General features: G+C 50.6%; 1 protein-coding gene and 1 long non-coding RNA gene across 6 annotated transcripts in view; one reads left to right on the forward strand and one right to left on the reverse strand.

The window, feature by feature from the left end:
• Window positions 1-19,821, reverse strand: part of TNIK (TRAF2 and NCK interacting kinase) — a 140,930-nt gene that overhangs the window by 89,970 nt on the left and 31,139 nt on the right. The window lies entirely within an intron of this gene.
• Window positions 2,232-4,513, forward strand: LOC110352730 (uncharacterized). The gene is made up of 2 exons (XR_005267780.2): window positions 2,232-3,273; window positions 3,514-4,513. It is a non-coding gene; the product is annotated as an uncharacterized lncRNA (long non-coding RNA).

The raw sequence follows: 19,821 nt of genomic DNA on the forward strand, positions 1-19,821 counted from the left end.
CCCAGACCCATTATTTATATAAAGTCCCTAAAAATACCAGTTCGGGCTTCCTGCAGCGTAGCACTGACAGCTGCTTTTCTCCGGCTCTCGAAGCCCCGCGAGCCCCCACTTCCTCCCATTCCTTGCTGCCTTCCTGCCCCGTCCCCCTTTTTTGCTCCTAGTTTCCCCCCTCCTGTTTATTTTCATTCTTTCCATCTTCCTCCCCTTCTTGCGCTCAGCTTTTCCCGTTTCCTCCCCCCTGCAGCTCCCCGCCGGCACCGTGGGCTGGGCTGTGGGGTCCCACGGAGGAGAGGGACGTGCCCCAAGGACAGGCACGGGGGGCTCTGCAAGGCTGCCCCAGCCAGAGCACGAAACCCTCACGGAGCAAATTCCTCCTCTCCCCACCCCTGCTTCTCCTGTTGTGGCACCCGGGCACAAAAGAAATGAAAATGAGAATAGCAAAAAGCAGCTAAAAGCATGCACAGGAACATGGGGTGATTCAGCAAGGCGGCAGCACGCCTAACGTAGGGAATGGCAAATGGACAAACGGCCAATCCAAGGCTGCAAATCATCCTGTCCTGTAAAAGAATAGATGCACTCCCAATAAAGGGCAAAAAGGTGGGCTGAGAACACCTCCTGGGTATGAAATAACGTGTGTGGTACTCGGCACGGGTGTCACACAACCCCCTCCTCTCACCATATACCCAAATGTAAAGATTCCCATTTTTCAGGGAACTCGCTTGTTACTGCAGTGAGAGAATCTGAATTTAATTAGGGGAGTACTCGATCAACCGAGGGACATAAATACAAAGAAACCCAGGTTTATCAGTGCTGGTGCTTGCAGAAATGCTGGGGGAGAAAAATATAAGGCAGGTGAATAGCACGGTCCTGGTTTGCTCTTCCAAAAAACTGCAACTTGAGAGCTTCTAGAAACAGCTCGTGGGATGGCTCAGGAGCCGAGTTTGTTGGGGAGAGCCTAGCTCTGAGGTAGCTATGGTTAGAAATGATGGATCTCCCCTTGGCCAGCCTCAAGGGAAGAACTTTCTGCCCCCAATTCTGCTCTCAGGTCGGGTTTACAGCACCGATGTCTCATTTTCACCCATGTATGAGGAAAGTTGGGATCGCCACGTGTAAAAGTGCACATTTTGGGGGGTGGCTCAGGACATGGTCAGAGACCCAAATCCAGCAAACTCTGCTCTACTTCACCCTCCTAAGCCCACAGATATCACCAACCCAAGACCCCGCCATGGGATGTTAGAGGTGAGGGACAAGACAAGAGCAGCAGGCTCATGAAAACACTGCTCCTTCCACGCTTGGGGTTCCCAGGTTCAGAGCTGGCTTAGAGCAGCAGGAGTATTCAATATTCACGCTTTAATGCCTGGATAAAGGTTTGGCCGAGAGTTTAATCGCGCAAAGTGACTAACAAGGAGCTGGGGAACTATTTGGGGATTAACTAACTGATTTAGCGCCGTGAAAGGGCAGGTTGTAATTTTAGGATTAGAAATCCATATTTTGGCCGTCAAAAACTTGCAGAAGAAAAGGGCCAGGAACAGCAGCACAACGCAAGGAACCAGCAGGGCGAGTGAAGAACCAGAGCCCCGTGCCGAGAAACTTTAAAAAAAAAACACATTTGGAAAAGAAAAAATAATCCTGCCAGAAACACCACCTTGTGTTCTACGACAAAGGGCCCTGAACTTCCCTCTGCGGCAAACCCAAACCCCAGCCCTTAGAGGAGCAAGCACAGAGCTCCTCCGTACGGCTATCTGTGATACCCTTTGGTACACAGACACATTTACTACATGTATTTCTAAGAGCTGAATCAGCATGGCACATCCTACCTTGTTTCCATCACTCCTATTACAGATGCTGGCTCATCAGGCTAACCCCCCGAGGGGTCACGGGCTGAACTTTGCTAAAATTGGAGCTATTTAAGCAGAAAAATGGTCCTCTTGCTGCCCGCAGCATCCAGGGCATTCTCTGAAGCTACGTTAAGCACAATATTTATCTTACCAGGCTCTCAGTGCTCTGTGTCTTGAGATTTTTTAGCATCCAGTTAGAGAGGATTTTGCAGGCCCATAAAAAGAAAAAAAATCCACAGTGAAGTGGAAACAATTTATGGGCATATTTTGCATTTAATTTGCTTCATTTTTCCTCCTTCCTTCCTCTTTCGATCCAGTTATTCCTCTTGCCCCCGCCCAGCCTCACCCCTTCCAGTTTAGGTTACTTCCAATTTGCAAAGTTCGAAACAAACAAACTCAGACTGAAAATACACAGCAAAGCCTTCAATGCTGCAGAGGTTAAAAATAGGCTTTAAACCCGCTAATGTCAGCATCAGCATAAAAGAAAGGACACCCTGACAGCTCTAATTATTACATTCTCTTGTTTTGCACTTCTGAAGAGCAGCAATTAAATCTCGGCTTGGGCTTATAAGGAAAAAGTAAGTGCTCTGCACCTGCAGAACCGATTCTATTACATCGGAGGCTTTCAGCTCCCCAAAGCACATTATCCAGGGCAGGCTGCAGAACAAACCACGGCCGGGGAAGAGCTCGCTGCTACCTCCCTGCTCTAGCAACCGAGTTATTTTGCAGCCAGTTCACGGGGAAGAACACTAAGAATGGAAACATCTCCTCTCGCTTTGCTCTATGTATTTATTTAAGCGAAAGCTCACCATTTCTGGACAAAACGCTCGCAGACCGCGTCCGTCTGCAATGCCTGAAACTGCCATATGGCGATAAGAGCATTTTGCTCAGAACCGTTTTTATTGCAGCAGCCCCTGGGGACCTGAACTAGGTCACTTTCCCATCAAGGCTCACTACAAACCGTTAAATAAGTGGTGCGAGCGGGGCCCTTTCAGCACCTTTCAGAAAAGAGCTGTTTTGTTGATTAGAAAGGTAAAGAGAGGCAAGCAGCACGGTTTATGAAACCTATTTTCCGTGACTCATAAATATTAATTCTTTGATGTTCAATAATCTAATTGAGTTTAGTGTTTGCAGCTGTTCCCTCATCAGCAACGGTAACGAGGGTCTCATTTATTCTGATTACCTGGCTTTGGGAAAGCTGCTGGCAGTACCCACCCTGAGACCTCTGCTCCTTGTCACACCTGGCTGGGCTCAGCCTGGAGATCTCTGTGCCCTGGGGCAGGGGAGGGGCTCACCCACCGACGTGGAGGGTGCAGCAGCCTCACCTCCTTGGGAAATTGGCCTTCATGCTCAATTCCAGCCTTGTACCGAGTAAAGATGGGTTGGAAAAAAACCAAAACCACCCCACAAATGTTCCTTTCAGCAACAACAAAAGGTAAAAAGGCAAATCCTGAAGCATTTCACTAAAAAGCCATGGGCAGTGAGGTTGGGGAGCTCAGGCTGGGTGCACCCAGCCCACGAGGACAGGGGTCAGCGGGGTGGCACTTGTGTGCCCTGGGTTCAAGAGGCACGTGCTCCAAGCAGCTAAGTGAGAGCAAAGCCAGGCCTCTTCATGGAAAATAAACGTTTAATCTGCATGAAAGTGTATTCATTTTTTTTTTCTAATGTAAACCAGTCCTGACCAAGAGCGCTTGACCAGCCGCTGGGTGACTCAGTGGGAATTCAGTCCGTGCAGCAAGGGCAGGCACCATCTGGGGAGCCAGGAGAAGAAAGGCGCAGTGTTTCCATAAAGCCAGTGGAAAAAAAATAGAGCTGGGAACATTCTTCTGGCAGAAAGCATTCCCTCCTGGAAGCGAAACGCTGATAGCCAAGGAGAAAGCCGAGCTCACAGAGCCAGCGCTCCCCTCCCAGGGCCACCTGCAAGTCGTCCTGGGCGGGAGCAGCGCGGGGCCACCAGCACCACTGTCCCCATGCTGTCCCAGCACCCACCAACACCTTCCCAGTGACCTCGGTGGTGACCCAAGGCCCTCTGATGTCCTTATGGGGGTAGATTAAATCCCTCAGTCCTGCCCCGAGGTGGGGGATGCTGCAGGAGGGGATCCGTTCCCCCTAACAGCCCCGCCGTCCTGGCACGGAGCCTATCTGAGGCAGGCAGCACTCTGCTGGCAGCATTTTCTGCCCTGCTTCAAGTATTTTCCTCATCTTTTTCAGGACTGAGGAAAGGAGCGAGCGTGCCCTAGTACCCAGAAAGCCTTCCCAGCTCTACCAGTTGTTGCAGCAGGAGACTTTCCCTCTCTCCAAACCTGGCTTTTCTTCTGCCCACGCCTCATCACGGCTACAAGCACAGCTTCCAAGTACTTTGCTTACTATGTACTACAAATATTACATAGGAAAGCCACCTCTATTCCAGGCATTTTAAATTTACTCCTAATTTTACAACTTTAAAACTTTCAGTGCCACTTATCAGTCTGGGAAAGAACAAATTATCTCCCACCGAGCTCACTGTGCTGTACAAAAATGCTGCACCCCGACACAGCCCTCTGTCGCTGCCTCATAACGGAGCAAAATGATGTGATAACGCCCTTGTAGGGTACTTCATCACGGCAATACCGTCACCTGAGATAACTCCCGGGTACGCTTCTGGTGCCTGTCTTTACCCCGAGCCAGGATTTTATCTGCGGGCTGTGGGAGCCGAGCACAGAGCGGCATAGCTGGAGGTGTGCGTCACGCACGGCCCCTCTCCTGGGAAAGCCTCAAATTCCTCACAGCAAGCCAGCTCTTTGCCATCGCTGCTCCGAGCTGCTGCTGGGTTGCAGGGGCGAGTGGACACTGCGAGCAGAAACACCAGGAGCTGCTTTGGGCATGACACTGTGTCCTCGGCCAGCTCATCCACAGATTTGTGCGGTGCCCAGCGAAGTGCTGAGCACCCCAATGCAAACACAGCTGGCGGAATTTGGCCGTGAACAATGCGAAGTAGCTCTGACTTGCACATTTTTCAGGGTGTAAAACATCTGCTTTATTTTTTAAGCCTGGTGTTTGCTCTGACAGAGCTCCTCTAATACTCCTGAAATACCTTTCATTCCCAAGGGCTGTGGCACAGGAGCCTCGTGTGCCCGACGCACTTACCGGCTCCAGGTGGATCTCTTGTGCGGTGAGACAGGGCTGGAAGTTACACGAGGCCTGAAGGATGTTCTTTTTTTGGCAGGGCTCAGGAGCCGGCTCAGCACATTCCCATATTCTGCTCTGTCTAAAAATAATAAACCCTGAAAGGAGCGGCTGAGATGCTCCGTGCTCAGCACGCCCGGCGGACTGCCGCGGCCCTGCTGCGAGGCAGAGGGGACAGGCACTGCCCACAGGGCAGATGCCACCTGGAAACCCCACTTTGGGGTGATTTGGGCCTGTTTGGGGCCGAGCATCACCGCCTTTGCCTGGTCTCAGTCCCAGGCATGGCAAGGAGGGGACGAAACCTGCAATCCCACTGTGAACCTCAGCCCGTAACCATTTTTCTCCGTTTTGGGGCCACGCTGGTTGCCAACACGCACACTGTGGGTGCTGCCAGCTGTGGGTTTGGGCCCCATACAATCCATATGTTAGGAGAGAGGCTCTCCTCCTCCTCCTCCTGGCCTTCCCGTTTGGATGCCGTCCCTCAGAAAGCCACCCTTGGCACCTCCAGCTCAAACTCCAGCTCCCTGAGCTGCCCTGTCTGCCGCGGCACAGCCGTGGGCAGCAAAAGCTGTGCACAAACCACTGCAGTGAGGACAAAAATAAAATAAAACCAATAAAAACAAGGGCTATCAAATTGTAATGCTCTGCTATAGCAGTGACTGTGTCTGAATTCCAGGAGGCATTCTTCCATCTAGGAGCCTCATCTTCTGCCCACGACTTCTCCATCTGCTGCCGCAGTACAGGTACAGCCCGGCCCCGCTGCTACCACCAGTGGCAAGGAAGGGATGGCTCCCTCCTTCAGGGGGCTGTAAGAGCAGCTATCCCACTCCTGGTCCCTTCTGTCCGTCTGTTTCTTGCAAATCAAAGCCTGTGATCACCTTCCGCACGCTGCTGGCATCGGGGTCAGGGCTGCTGACACGCGTGTGCCAGAAGCTGCCCGGCTGGGAGCCCCGCTCTGAATTAGCTCCTTCCCGCGGCCTCAGGCGGCCCGTTAACCTCATTACCTCAAATTCCCCCTCTGTGACCGGGGATAGCAGCGCTCCCTGAGCTGCCTCAGAAGGGGAGGGGGCTTGCGAAGATTAGTTAAGATCTGCTGTTTAATTAGCGGGTGAAGCGTTGAGCACCAGAGCCACGGTGTATCAGGGCAGCCCTGATATTCAGTTATCTGACTACGCCCTGCAGCAAGGAAACCCCAAAAGCTCAGTTTTCCACAAAGGCTTCTCAAGACTGTTGTTCAATTGCTTAAATGGCGAAAAAAAGAGTCACAAGGACTCACTACTGAAAGCCCTTTCAGAAGGATGCCCAGTTCGTTACCAAACCACTGCAGCCCAGTCAGCCTAAACGCATCAGCGTGGCACAAAATGAATCAGCTCAGGAAATGCCAGGAGCTCCTCTGTCCCCAGCCACAAAGGCAAGGCCAGATTCTGCTCCAGACAGAAGAAAAACACTGGATAATGGGACACGGAGCAGAGCAGTCACTGGCCACGAGGTAGAAGAAAAATGAAGACAACCTGCCAGATCTGTTCGTCTCACCGACACAGAATCAGAGATGTTGTTCTTTAACGTGCCGCCGTGCAGCAATGCCCCACTTCCCTCCTTCCCCCTGCCTCGCAGAGCACACAGAGCGCTCCGCCAGGAGTAAATTATTTAGGATCTCATCTCAGCGAGTCACTTACACTTATTTGCGGGGAGCAACGCGGCTCTCCCTGGGATTTAAGCTAACAGCGAGGAAATGGTGCCTCGGCAACTCCAGCTCCAGCAGACGCGCAGAGGAAGGGCACCGCACACCACCACACTCTTGGTGTGGCTGCTTTCATTGAGGGCAAGGTGAATAACAGAAAGCACAGGGTCAAAGCACAGCATCTGCTTGCCCGACTGGGGTCTTTTTAAAGCTCCAGACCCACAGGTAAGAGCCTGGCAGAGCCCCCAGCGGCACTGCTGGAGGCCCGCATATCCCTGACACGTTTATCAGGATGGTTTCAAGTCTCAGGCACAGGAACCCTGCATGGAAAAGCCCGTGCTAGGAGCTGGCAGCCCCGGCAGGCAGCACACAACCTGATACCCTGACCCCAACTCGGTCTGCCTTGTAAGTGAATCAAAGGGGTGCTGTAATTAATAAGACTACAGCGCAATCAGATCAACCCCAGCCTCCTGCGAGACACAACTTTCACCTCTCCAGGCTGCAGGCACCTCTCGCCAGTGCAACCCAGCTCACCCGGGGCTATAGAGCACTGAGACAGGAGGGAAAAAATGTGAGAGCTGTCAGGAAATTCAGATCTCCAGCCATCAAAACGAGGCTGTAATTCTTTTCAAGAAACGCTTTCTCAAGAACCAGTCTGAGAATTAAGAATAGCTGCCAAGTTCACCTAGCTCCATCCCCTTATCCTTTTATCTTCCTCAGCGCTAAATCCAGGCGTGGAGTCCAGCTCAGCGAGCAGTTGCTGGAGCTGCCCCCAATCCTCCCAGGCCAGGCAGGGCTCCTGCAGGGACACGGCTGGGCCCAGGAGGCACATCTGCAGGAGTGGCTTGCTTGAAAGAGGGAGTTCTCTGCAATCCTTTCCGCTTTTACGTCTGTCTCAAAGGTATATGTTAAGGAGGTAAAGATTAGATGCATTTTGAGTCCAGAAATATATATATTTTTTAAAGAATCCACTGTTACAGCCGAAGAACCCTGTGCGTGTGCTTTGTGCTTTGTTCTCCACCATCACTGGAGCCTGGTGGCCAACAAACCCATGCTGAAGAAGTGTATTTTTAAAACCTGCACTTGGTGAGGTTTTGGCAACATTTCCTTTTTCGTCCAGACCTTATCGCAATTATTTTTCTGTTTCTGCTCAAGACCAGCTTATCACAACAGTTTCTATCAGGAACTAACCCCCAAGACAATTTTTGGAAGTGAAGCGATGCCGTGGCAGAACTGCTGTGTCCTGGGAGAGAGAATCCTCACAAAGCTCACAGTTCAAGCACCAGCTGCATGAATGGGAGTGATAAAAAATAAAAAGAACCCCTCCAAGGCTGTATGTTCAGATGGTAGCCACCCAGCACCAGAAGCCCTTCTACAACACGTGCAGCAGGTCAGCTCTCAGCCACGACTACAGACAGCTACACTGGGCTGATTTCCCTGGCACCTGGCTGCTTCCACGCACACCCATTATTACCCACCGTAGCCCTACTGAAGATGTACATTCAAGACAATTCCTTTTTCATCTCCTCTTCTGTTACATGTAACAATCCCCAAGTGTTTTAGGACAGTTGGTGCCCATTAGAGTTGAAGGCGAAGGGCAGCCGATCGTGACCTCGCATTGCTCCGGGCTCCCATTGCCTCCCCTTCCCATGACCCAGTTCCAGGCGGTGCAACTGGATTACAGCTCCCACTGATCCCCTTGGGGTTTCTTGCTCAGATTTTGCTGGCGAAGCAACAGAAGGGGTCATCCGTCTTTGGTGGGAGTGCTGAGGCAGCTTTGTACCTGCTGAAGAGTGAAGCTTATCTCCTTGGAGCTCCCTGCTAGTAGCCAGCAGCCAGACAGCAAAAATACCCTGAAACTGTTAAAAAAAAAGGAAGTGTGACAAACAAGATGCGTTCCTCGATACACGGAGCACCATCCCAATCTGTGCTCCCAAGGCTCAGAGCAAGGGCTGCCAGTACAGGCTGCTGACAACATTTTATATTATCTCTCCGCTGCAGTCCACGCGAGCATCCATCACCGAGATGCTGATGATGTGCTGAAGGACAGACGTTTATTGTCCGCAGCAGATACCCACCACAGCTGAAGCGTCTGTAATTACTGTTTCTTAAGAGAAAATGAAAGATTTATTACGCACATAATACTCAATGAAGGTCTTTTCTTGAGCAGAAGAGTGGTTTGCTTACAGGCCTCCGTCTGTAGGTCACATTGTATTACCCACGATAAAGCAGTTTAATTTTTTCCAGCTGTGATTTTGGTAGTGTGGGGCTGCTCCAGCTGTAATTAAAAGCACAGAGGCTACTGGTACACTGCTGTGCCTTCCCCAGGCACCCTGGCACAGAGGTACCAGCGAGGACTCTCACTTCCTACCCAGACAGTTGCAGGCTGTATTTCTTCAAATTATGAAGCTGTAGGTAGGGAGGATTTATATTCTGTTGTTGGCTAAAGGTCCGCAGCTGAGATCAAAGCAGTTAGCTGTAGCTGCAAAGAGGAGGTTGCAAAACACATCCTAATTTATCAGTGGGGATTTTGTTCCCTCGTAAAGTATGTACCATCCACAGCAGGCAGATGAGGCAGGAAGGCAGGACAAAAAAAATCATCAATCATTAGAGAAGCTACCCTTACTCACAGATTTGCTGTTTTAGCTACGTTAGAAATCCTAAACACAAGATAAAATCTCCAGTCTGTGTCATTATGCACAAGTTTTCAATGAAGAACAGCACATGCACACACCACATCACAGGATCCCCCAACTTTTCTTCCTTCTTTTCCACCCTTCTCTTCCTCCCAGCTTCTTGCTAAAGCTGCGACCAGACAGCTCCAGACCGGCAGAAACGCCAGGAGGACGCCCAGCCCCAGCCAGCAGCAGAATGTGGCAGAGGAGGACCACAAGATCCTAAAACCACAGACCAAAGGCAGACAAGCTCTGCTGGGAAACAAAGCCCATCAGGTGAGAGCGAGCACCCGCAGGGCCTGATGGAAGCGCAGCAGACCTGCTGCTGCTCAAAAGCTTCACACCAAGCACCAGGACACGTGGTACCATCCTCCTGCTCGTGGTGAGAGCTCCTGCAGCTCTCGTTTTACAAACTGAGCCCCCAGCTGCAGGACGATGGACGTTTAGCCCCCGGTTTCCTCTTCCTTCTTTACCCCCAGCAGAAGGACATCCTCCCTCCACGCAACAAGTTGTGTTGAAAGAAGTTGCTGCAAGCTATAACCGAATGGTCCAACAAGCTGACGGAGCTGTGCCCCCTTGTTTACGCTCCTGAATCCTAATTACTGGATTTAATTCCCGGTTCAGAGGCCCAGGAGGCACCCAGCCACCGCACCAGCAGTGGAGGCGGAGACCTACCTCCGGGTTATAACACCCACTGTGTCATTAAAGCCCTCCGCTGTCAACCCTACAGCGTGGAAATGAATCCTAACCTTACAAAAAGGGATAGGAACGAGCAGCACAGCCAGCCCCGAGCGCTGCCGGTGATGGGCATCAAGCACAGAGTCTTTGTCCTCGCTGCCCCCATTCATCAGCAGCCTCTGCTGCTCCAACCCATCCCTCCTGCTCGCCGAGGTTCACTGCGTGACGTCCTGGATGCTGGCCAAGCCTCTTGAAGAATGAGTTACTGTGCTGGGGCTCTCACTCCCCCTCCTAGCACGACCTGAAGCCACGCTCCGATTCACGTGCCTGCTGCTGCAGAGCCTCGCCAGACCTCCTGCCTCGGACCGGGCACATCTGCCCCCAGCCCCAGCTGAGGAGCAACAGCCCCACTGTGACACGCACCGGGACACCGCACATCTCCGGGGTTTGTTTGCCATCACAGCAGCCCCCTTGGTCAGCCTGGTTTTCCTTTCAGGAACGCGTGTGCTCGTTCTGGTGGTGATGTATCCACGATATTTCTGTGACACCAGGGGTGTGCGTGTGTGTCCTGTTAGCTCACCTCGTGGAAGTCCTTCTGAAGCCATCTAACATCTGCCACGCTGACTCATTCTGGGGTCTCACAGCCACATGCATGTGGTTATCCCACCCACGTTACCCACTGGCCTTGGGCTGCTGTGCTCCACGTCAGACAGACTTGGTAATGAGCATTTCGTGTTACAAATAAAACAATTCTTAGGATTGTGTGGCTACAAAGCAGAGGGGCTGCGCTCTGCCCTCACTGGGGCTATTGAGTTGGAAGGACTTGCACCAAGCCCAGAAGCCCCCGGCAGCCAGGAGCTGCTACCCCCAGCTCCGGTCCCACACCGTGCACAACTGTCCACAAGCCGTGGTGTTTGCTGAGTGCTGCAAAGGCCTCCAAACCTAAGCTCTAAGGGGAAAAAAAAAATAAAAAAATGTGTTTGGCTGCACTTACCAAGGGGAGGGGGGACGAAACCACAGCACGGAGGTTATCTGAAGCCTCCGAGGCACAAACCTCCACAGCAGGACTGCGCCCAGCCAGGTGTGCCACATCAACGGCTCCGGGACAGCGAGGGCATTCAGCATGGATCGGCCGAGAACCCCCACATCACTGCCCCCGGCTGTTCCAGTAACATGAACGCAGTGTTGCTCCCACCTTCCCAAATACTTGGCTATTCAGCACCCGAAGCCACCAGCTTCCCCCTGCCCCATCCTCAGGGGTTTCTGGGAAGCAACACGCTGCTGCCGGAGTCCCACGCTGCCAAAACTAACAAGAGGGGGCCAAACTACTGCTGGCTCGATAAATGCAACCCAGATACAAACAGCAAACTCCAGCCTGACTCCCAGGACTGCAACAGGCTGCTGCATTCCTGCTACAGCCTCCACAAATGCCTCAGCACAGCTGGGTCCCTGCTCCTCCTCTGCGTGCAGGAGCCCACACCTATAAAACAAGCATACAAATGGTTTTTATTTGTGCTTCTTCCTGGGTAATCGAAGTGAATCACGTAAATGAGGGGCACTGCAGGGCAATCCACCTGCTTGCACAGTCACCACGACACCACTTGGATCCTTCATGGAAGTTGTAAGAAGAATTTAGGTTTTGCGTCAATGTTTTGGACTGGCCTGAATTCCCATTTGTGAACATAATATGGGAACTTGGTTATTGTTTAAGCAGTTCTCTAATGAAGAAGAATAAAATAATAAACAGGGCAAAGAGAAAGTGCATCCATCACATCTTTGACAACCTCAATCACGTAGGCTAAAAGGGCGAGAATAAAGAACAGCATTTGCCCTTTCTACCCAAGCCTAGCATTAAAAAGGCAGGATATATTCCTGACTACAAGACTCTATGAATGAAAAACTGGCAGAGTCAATAAAATGTGAAGTAAACCTAATTCATTTTTACTATATGACCTACTTTCAGCAGGTTTTGATTCACATGAGCAGCTAGAGCTTCAAGGTGGTGATTCTGCAAGGTCTGTTCATTAAAGTCACTCTGTTCTTTATGGCTTTCAGCTCCAAGGGATAACAAAACACATTTCTGCTATAGGCATTCTCCAAAAGGGACCCATCGGCACAAATCTCGCAGCAACCTGGGAAGAAAAGGCCATGAATGCAAATGCCAGCCCAGAGCCAAAGGAAGATCCGAATGAAGGAAGTTAATTGCTTTAGGTAACGCAGCCTTGCTGTCTTCCCAAGCCTGCTCCATCCCCCCAGAGCTGGGCAGGGATGGGGGTGATGGTCCCCATCACAATTCAGCGGTCACCCAGCCACCACGCACCCCAGCTTGGTGCAAGGAGGAGAAGCAGGACCCCAGCACGGGGGCAGCTGTGCTGGCAGAAGTAACCCCTCTGCCTTCCCACGCCGTGCTCCCTCCTAGCCGACTGCTCTTCGGTAATTTATACAGCCCTGACGGCTTGAAAATGACTTTCCTCCCCCCTCTGGTCTCCAGAGAAAAAAAGGAATTTGAAATAATCTGCTGGCTTTCTGTTCTCCATCACACTCAACTGGTGCTGGAGCAGCAATGGGGAGTGATTCTTACACAAAACACTGCAGGATTTTCTGCTTCCCCTCCAGCACCACCTCCCCGTCCCCGTAGCAGCATCGATGGCAGCGTCTGCTCCACCACCACCATGGCCAGAACCCACCCAGACCCCACCAGCTGCCCAAAAGAGGAGGATGCCTTCTTCTCCATATGTTCATCCCTGCCTTATGCACCTATGCAGTCTTGTTAGAGAAAAACCTGTCATTTCGTCTCCTGGCCATGTGGCAGCCAAACAAACCTTCAGTAAAATAAAGAGGAGAACAGCTTGAATCAGGCTCATAGGCACAAAAACTCCCACAGCGTTTACCCTTAGACACCCAAGCAGCCCCACCTGATTTCAGAAGGGCTGTCCATACACTTAGGAGCATGTAAATCACTAACACGGATGACATGGTGCTAGCAGTCATTAAATAACCACAACGCATGTGGTAGAGGTGGTCTCATTCCTGAGGGAATCCCAAGCTGGGTGCCTCACCACAGCCCCAAATTCCTAAAAGTGCAGGGAGCTCAAGTTAACAGTGGCTGCAAGCAGATAGCTTGTTCTGTTCAAAATAAATACGTGTTTTGATAATCTTGACAGGCCAACCCTAACACTGGGGTAGTGCTCAAGGCAGGGCCCGTACCAGGCTTCTCTCCCAAGCCACTGCAGTGACCTGGCTGAAACACAGCCCTTGCACCCATGCTGCTCCCTGGCTGCTCTGCAGCAGGACAGAAGTTGCTTGCAGGCCTCTCAGGAAGGAAGAAGTCTGCCAAAATATCAGCAGTTAGGAAATAAGCAGCTCATTTTTGTGCTTTCGAGTCGCGGCCTAGCAGACGAGGGCCCGGTCACCTCAGCAGGCCTTGCCCATCAGCAGGCCCACAAAGGGCGCTCCCACATTGCTCGGGGAGCACAAGTCCTTGGCCTCAGGCCACCGGGCAGAGGCAGGGAAAGGCATTTTGTTGAGAAAGGGGAGATTGGAAGAGCTCTTGTTATCTGTCCTCAGGAGCCGGCAGGGAAACAAGCAGCTCCCGCTACGGAGAAAACATTACAAACAAAGAAAGCAGAGCCCCGGAATGGAGAACGAAGCACAAGACCAGTGCACATCTCCAAGATTGTTATTGCAAGTATACACACACCCCGGGACGAGATTAAAAGCAAAGCAAACAAAAAATAAATATAAAATAAAATGTCATGTTCTTTCTGCCGGGATACCAGGAAACCATCATATTGAATGGGGGGTTGTAAGAGCTTTCTTCCCCCATTATCAAAGCAAAGGATCTTGGAGAAAATGTCCTTCCTGCAAACAGGGGAAAAATCATTTCCATGGAAACTTTCAAACCAGGTTGAGCCTGGAGACTGAAGCAGTAAACCCTGGAAAGCTCGGCTGAATAAAACAGCGTGCAGTGCTCAGCTGGAGCTGAAACTTGACCTTCAAGCCTGGCCCGGCCAACACCAGCCCTGTCAGATAGGAGATAAAATGAAAGCAAGAAGTCCTGCCTCGTGCCTTGGTGTTGTGATGGACACAAACACCCCTGGGTGCCAGCAGCCAGCACGATTAAGACTTCATAGTATGCAGCTACACGGCTGTGTACCACCCATATTTTGAATGTAGCTGGGGATTATTCACAAGGAAGTTGCTTGTCACCTCACAGGAATTGTGAAGAGGCCGTGGAACAGGCTGCAGAATACTTCCCCAGCTTCCCTCAAAAATACTTATATCTATCCGATTTCTCTATTTTAAGGCCTTCTTTGGGACTTTTTCCAAAAGGAACACAAAAATAGTCAGTTACAACAAAAGCACTTCTCAAAAGAGGGAAGCGTAAATGCAGCAAGCACAGCGTCAGTGCTTCTACAAACTGGCAACAAGGACGGGCGGCACGAGCAGCAGTAGGGTTTGTCCTGCCCGGCTCCGGGCACCCTCCTCAGCACCACCGCTGTCACCCCCAGGCCCCACAGAGGAGAACATCTCTGCAGGGGCTCGGACCTGACCAAACAGCAGCGGCGATGCTGCAGCGCTGCGTGCACGTCAGGAGAGGAGCAGCATGAGTCACGGCACTGCGCCAGCGCTGCCCCTGCCCTCCTGCCTCCCATTTATCAAGCCCTCCCTTTTCTTTAGAAAAAAATATATAAATAAATTTTTCTCTTTCCCCTCCCTTTTTCAGCTTGCGGTTTCTCTGCTAGCTGAAGTTTCTGCTGCTCAAGGGGATGGGGAGCGAAAGCTGGCGGGGATGCTGCCCCACGGCCACTGGGGCTGCAGCCCCAGGATGTCACAAGGCCTCGTTATTTTCCACTCACTTGGTCGTAGGAACTCCTTTAAGGAGGCTTGATAGTTCTTGTAGAGCTACAGTAAAGCAGCAGGTTTTAGTGTTTGATTCATGACACTGACCCAGGCTCTAAAAGCCTCTAATTTTTCCATTATCTCCCAGCCAAAGCCTGCCTGATGTCTCAAACCTCGCTAGTGGGTTCCTTTGTGCACTAACCTCTGGCACGGGTTTAAGACATTCTTTTTCTTGTCATTTCACCTTAATTATTATAGATTTTTTTATTAAATCAAGCTCACAGAGCCAGCAAGACTAAATGCCCCTGCTGTGGCTCTCCAGCTGGTAGCTGTGGGAACACAAACACATCCCGTGGAGGACGCGAGCAGGTTCAAGGCATTCCTCCCAAGGCACCACAGCTCCCCCAGATCCCTGTGGCACAAGATCGATCTTCAGGACCAGGTTTGAAGCAGCAGCTTGCTCTGATCACTTCTTAAAAGTATCCCCCTGATTCTGTTAAATGTGATTTAATTCCTCAGCTGAGCCCAAACTGAGGGGTTTTGAGCAAAATAACATTTGTTAGCGTCCCCCTATCCTGCATTCAAGTAGGCTTCTCCAGCCTCTGCTGCTTAAGGCAAACCGATGTCTGTAACACCTCAAACCTTGCACTGACCACACAGATCTTGCCACCAAAAGGGCCTCTCTCCTTGGCACTACCCCATATTTGCAGCACCAAGATTTCTTTAGAGGGTGGAGCACTGGAAAGCTCGCTCCCCCCAGACAGGGGGGCGAAGGCCGTGCCTCCTCAATCCTGAATGCTGAACTGAAGACGTGCTGAGGCTTCTTTTTTCAGTAGCTGTTTCTCCTTAATATGGACCCTGAAGCCAGCTCCTCCTTCCTTGGGGACTCAAGGTCAACTAGATCTTGGGGGAGATGGAAGGAGCCTGTTAAAGGACGGTTTGTGCGTGGGACATGGATCCCAGGTGAATGCAGTCATCTGGATACTTCAGTAAATTAGCAGCTGCTTACCTGAACATACCCTGCAATCCTCACATCCCTTAGCCTGTCTGTTAAATACATCGTTTTCTACATCAGCAGTGCCTCTGCTTTCTCCTCCTGGGGAATCTGCTTTCTTTCATGGTCTTTGCTGCGCTTCCATTCCTTTCGCTAGGATCGGCAGTACATCTTGTGGTGGCCCCTAATGGTGGGCATCAATAAAACATGACCGGCCTTCCAAGTCCTTTGTTTTCCAGTCAAACATATATTTGCTTTCTCCCTTTCCGCACTGCTCTCCTCTAAGCCCCGGCCCAGCTGGGGAACCTCTCCATTACTGCAGCTCGGCTGACATCAGTTAGATGGATGTTGTGGGAGCCGTCACCCCGGAGAGCCGCCTCCCTCCTCCATCATCCTGAGGTGCTCATCTATTACAAACATTTTCCTTCACAGCCCGGTGGCTGCTCTAACAAAACATCAACGGCCCTACCCAATGCACTGTATTTGCTACCCGTTTTTAGGCGCCTCAGCTTCGTGCAGTTTTATGAGAAGCCTTCGTACCCATTAAGGCCTGTAAGAACGAGTGCCAATGGCCTTTTGTAGGTTAATCCACAAGAGATCAAGAGAGTGCACGACACTCTGTCTATTCAAATTACTCATTTTACAGTATAATAGTATGAATATTAATATTGTCCATTGAAAAAGTGTGTTAATTAGGACGTTGGCAGATTCCTGGACCACTGCCACCCAAAGTATGCACTTGGGGTACGTGACTATTCAAGCAGAGGTCCCAAATCGCCGTCGAACTCCTCCAGCCTGCTAACAACAGCAAAGCACGCAATTCTGCTGCGAGAGCCAAACAGCCAAAATAATTAATGAGGGAAGGACCTACAGAGGGTTAACATTACTTATTTTTCCTCTACTAATGTCAGTTATTTCCCTTCCTAGAAAAACAGTATTTAACCAGACCCAAAATAATTTGCATAGCGCACATGTGCTAGCTGCTGGGAGGTTTTTAAGCAAACAGCACAAATGTCTCATTAATAACTAAGTGCCAGGAAATCCAGAAAGAATTTTGCACCAGAATCCTGAAAACCATAGTAGCTTGTTCTTCTGCTGCTTGCTTTAGGCTATAAACAGCCACTGTGCTCCTTTGATAAAACTGGTTTGAGTGGGGCAGCAGCTGGAGAAGGCGAGGTTTGCTCCGTACCAGAAGGATGAACACCTGGGAGGTCGTTGTACTCCATATCCTGTATTTTTCTGCAGGTAAAGCTTCCACAAGCTCAGCATCAGGCCTGGTGACTGGTACATTAATAGCACACAGATAATCTTTAAAAGATGCGATATTCCCCCCTTCCAGCTTCTGTGTCTATTTTTATCCAACAGCTAGGGTGCACAATCTTAAGTGCAGTCTGCTGAGCTCAAGGTTAATCATCATTTTCTGCTAGCAAAATGAAAGGTCAGCTCTGTACCAGGCACCAGTGAGGTCTCCAGCCGCCCGGGGGTTTACAGACCTGAGGACTCCAGCACCAGCTCGTGTCTTGCCACATAGGAGGAGAGCCTATGCACGAGCAACCCCAGCACACCGCCCGCAGCTCCCAGAACACTTGAGATCTGCAAACATATTTGTCTTCCATGGAAGAAACCCTAGGCTCCTTGGATGTTTTTGCAAGACAGAGATTTGCATCGAGGAGCCCAATTTGAATGGAAAGCCGCAGATTTTGCTTGGTTGCGGTGATTTCCCTAGGCAGAGGAGAAGCGCCAGGTCCTGATGTGTACATGGACCTCCCCTGCTCTGCTTCAGGGGAGGTATTGTCCTTTGGGGTCACTCTCAGTTGGGAATATGAAGACAGCTTTCCACATCTGAAGCTACTTCCGTGGCTATAAGGGGTCGAGTCCTTCTCCTCAGAGGGGCTGCCAAAATGTATTTTCACAAACTGGCATTTCTCAGCACGGTGGGACTGACAGCGCTTCCAGTATCTCCCTCTTCACAATATTAAGAAATGCAACTTTTGGCTCCTATCCACCAGCTAAGAGATCCAGTTTCTCTTAGGAACTCACTGCAGGATCTCCAGCAAAGCTCTCTGCCCCCATTACTGCGGCAGACACTTGCAAACATCTGCCAAGACATGAGGACTTCATTCTCAGAAGCTCTCAGCGCCCTGACCCGCGGGGTATGTCAGCAGAAGGAAGAGGCCTGGCAGCACAGCTGAAGGTCAGCTCCTTTTCTGCCTCTACTTAAACTGGGGCATCTAAAATTAGAGCAGGCTGCGAGCGTGGATGACCAGGGCCTGCAATTCGGGGCAGCAGGAGACACCATGAGCACACGTGCATGGGGTGAGAGGTGCAAAGGATTTAGAGCTGCTGAAGATCATCAGCTGGAGGCGGCTACAGAAACCTGGAATAATTCCCCAGGTTACTGAGCTCTTTGGTGCTTAAATCTCCTCCTTGCAAGAGTTATCGCCTGTCACCCACCAAAAGCTAATCCTCTTTTTTTTCTGACTTTGCCTCTATCTTCTCTCCGCCCAGCCCCCAGCTCCGTATGAGTGCAGAGCACCTTTAATCTTCATTTCAGATGCACTTTCCACGATGTTGCAGATGCGTTATCTGCAGCTGACAGTATTCACCACCTATTTCTCCTTAAAGGACACTGCTTGACCTTGTAACAGCTTCCATGCCTCTAGTTTTAGACGCTGAGCATTTCTATTTGAATGGATCACAAATAATCACTCTTCTGTATCCATTATTAGCAGAGAACCAGCTACCCAGAGAGCTGCTGCTTTGTGGTGGTGTTTTTTTTTTCCTCCAAATGCAGCATTTTTCCCAGGCAGAGACGTATTATGGCAATTCAGACACTGACAACTGTGTAAATCACACCCAGGCAAAAGTTATTGATGACCTCATTCCGGCAAGGTATTATATGATCAGACTGCCCCACGGTATTTTGATCATCTGAGAGCCCTGAAATTGAAAGTCGCGAGCTCCATTTTGCTTGGGAATCTAACAAAAGGTTTTATCTGCGACAAAAGGCACTCGGAGCATTTCTCTTAAATTATCTTATTGCACACCAGCAGTAACAAATACTTGTTTGCCGTTATTAATACGCTCTCCCTGCCCATAACCGCTCCCATTTTTCTAATTTTGAATTTAAATGCTTCCGAGTTATTGATCCCTTCTGCTAGAAATCTTTGGTTCTGCTTTTATTGGTTCTTGTGCACAGCCTAATTTCAGAGAGATGAGCAGTGCATCCAACATCACCACCCTCCTGGCAGACCTGTCTCCCGGGAGCTGCCGTGATTAATATTTCCCATGCAACACAAATCACATTCTTCAGGCCCAGCTTCTCCACACTGCCGGCGCTCCCTAAATTGGCATTCTCACATCTTTTATTAAATGATATAATTAGCTGATTCCTTCTCAAGTGCCTTCCAAAATAGGTTGTGAATGGTCACCAATAAGGGAACAAAAACCAACACTCAAGGCATTGAGGCACTCAAAGAGGAACCAATTTTCCTTGGCCGTGCCAAGTTTCAGCTAATCTAGGCAGATGCAATGAATAAATAAAAATAAAACCACGGGTTAGCCATGAAGCAGAAGGGCTGCAGCCTGGATGCACGGCACTACTCTGCGTGCTGGGCGTGCTAACCCAGGCAAACCCACGTGTGGGGGGCACTCTGCAGCAAACCTGAATTGAAATAATTCATAGAGCCCAAGCCAGCCAGCTTGATGAGAAACACACCACTTGAAGAAAACCTCTCCTGGACCCCTGGTGTCCCTCCCCAAGCAAAAACCTGTAATGTGAAACCCCCATGCCCTGCACAATCCGGCATGTGAGCGTAGCAGCACGCATGGAAATCCACTTAATGCATGGCAGCCGGCGTGCAGAAATGCCCTGGGTGCCAGCACTGCAAGGACAGAGTAGACCTCGGGCCCAAATGCTGCTGCTGTTGCTTAACCCTACAGACAAGG

This window comes from Anas platyrhynchos, chromosome 9, assembly GCF_047663525.1.
Source record: "Anas platyrhynchos isolate ZD024472 breed Pekin duck chromosome 9, IASCAAS_PekinDuck_T2T, whole genome shotgun sequence".
Classification (NCBI taxonomy): domain Eukaryota; kingdom Metazoa; phylum Chordata; class Aves; order Anseriformes; family Anatidae; genus Anas; species Anas platyrhynchos.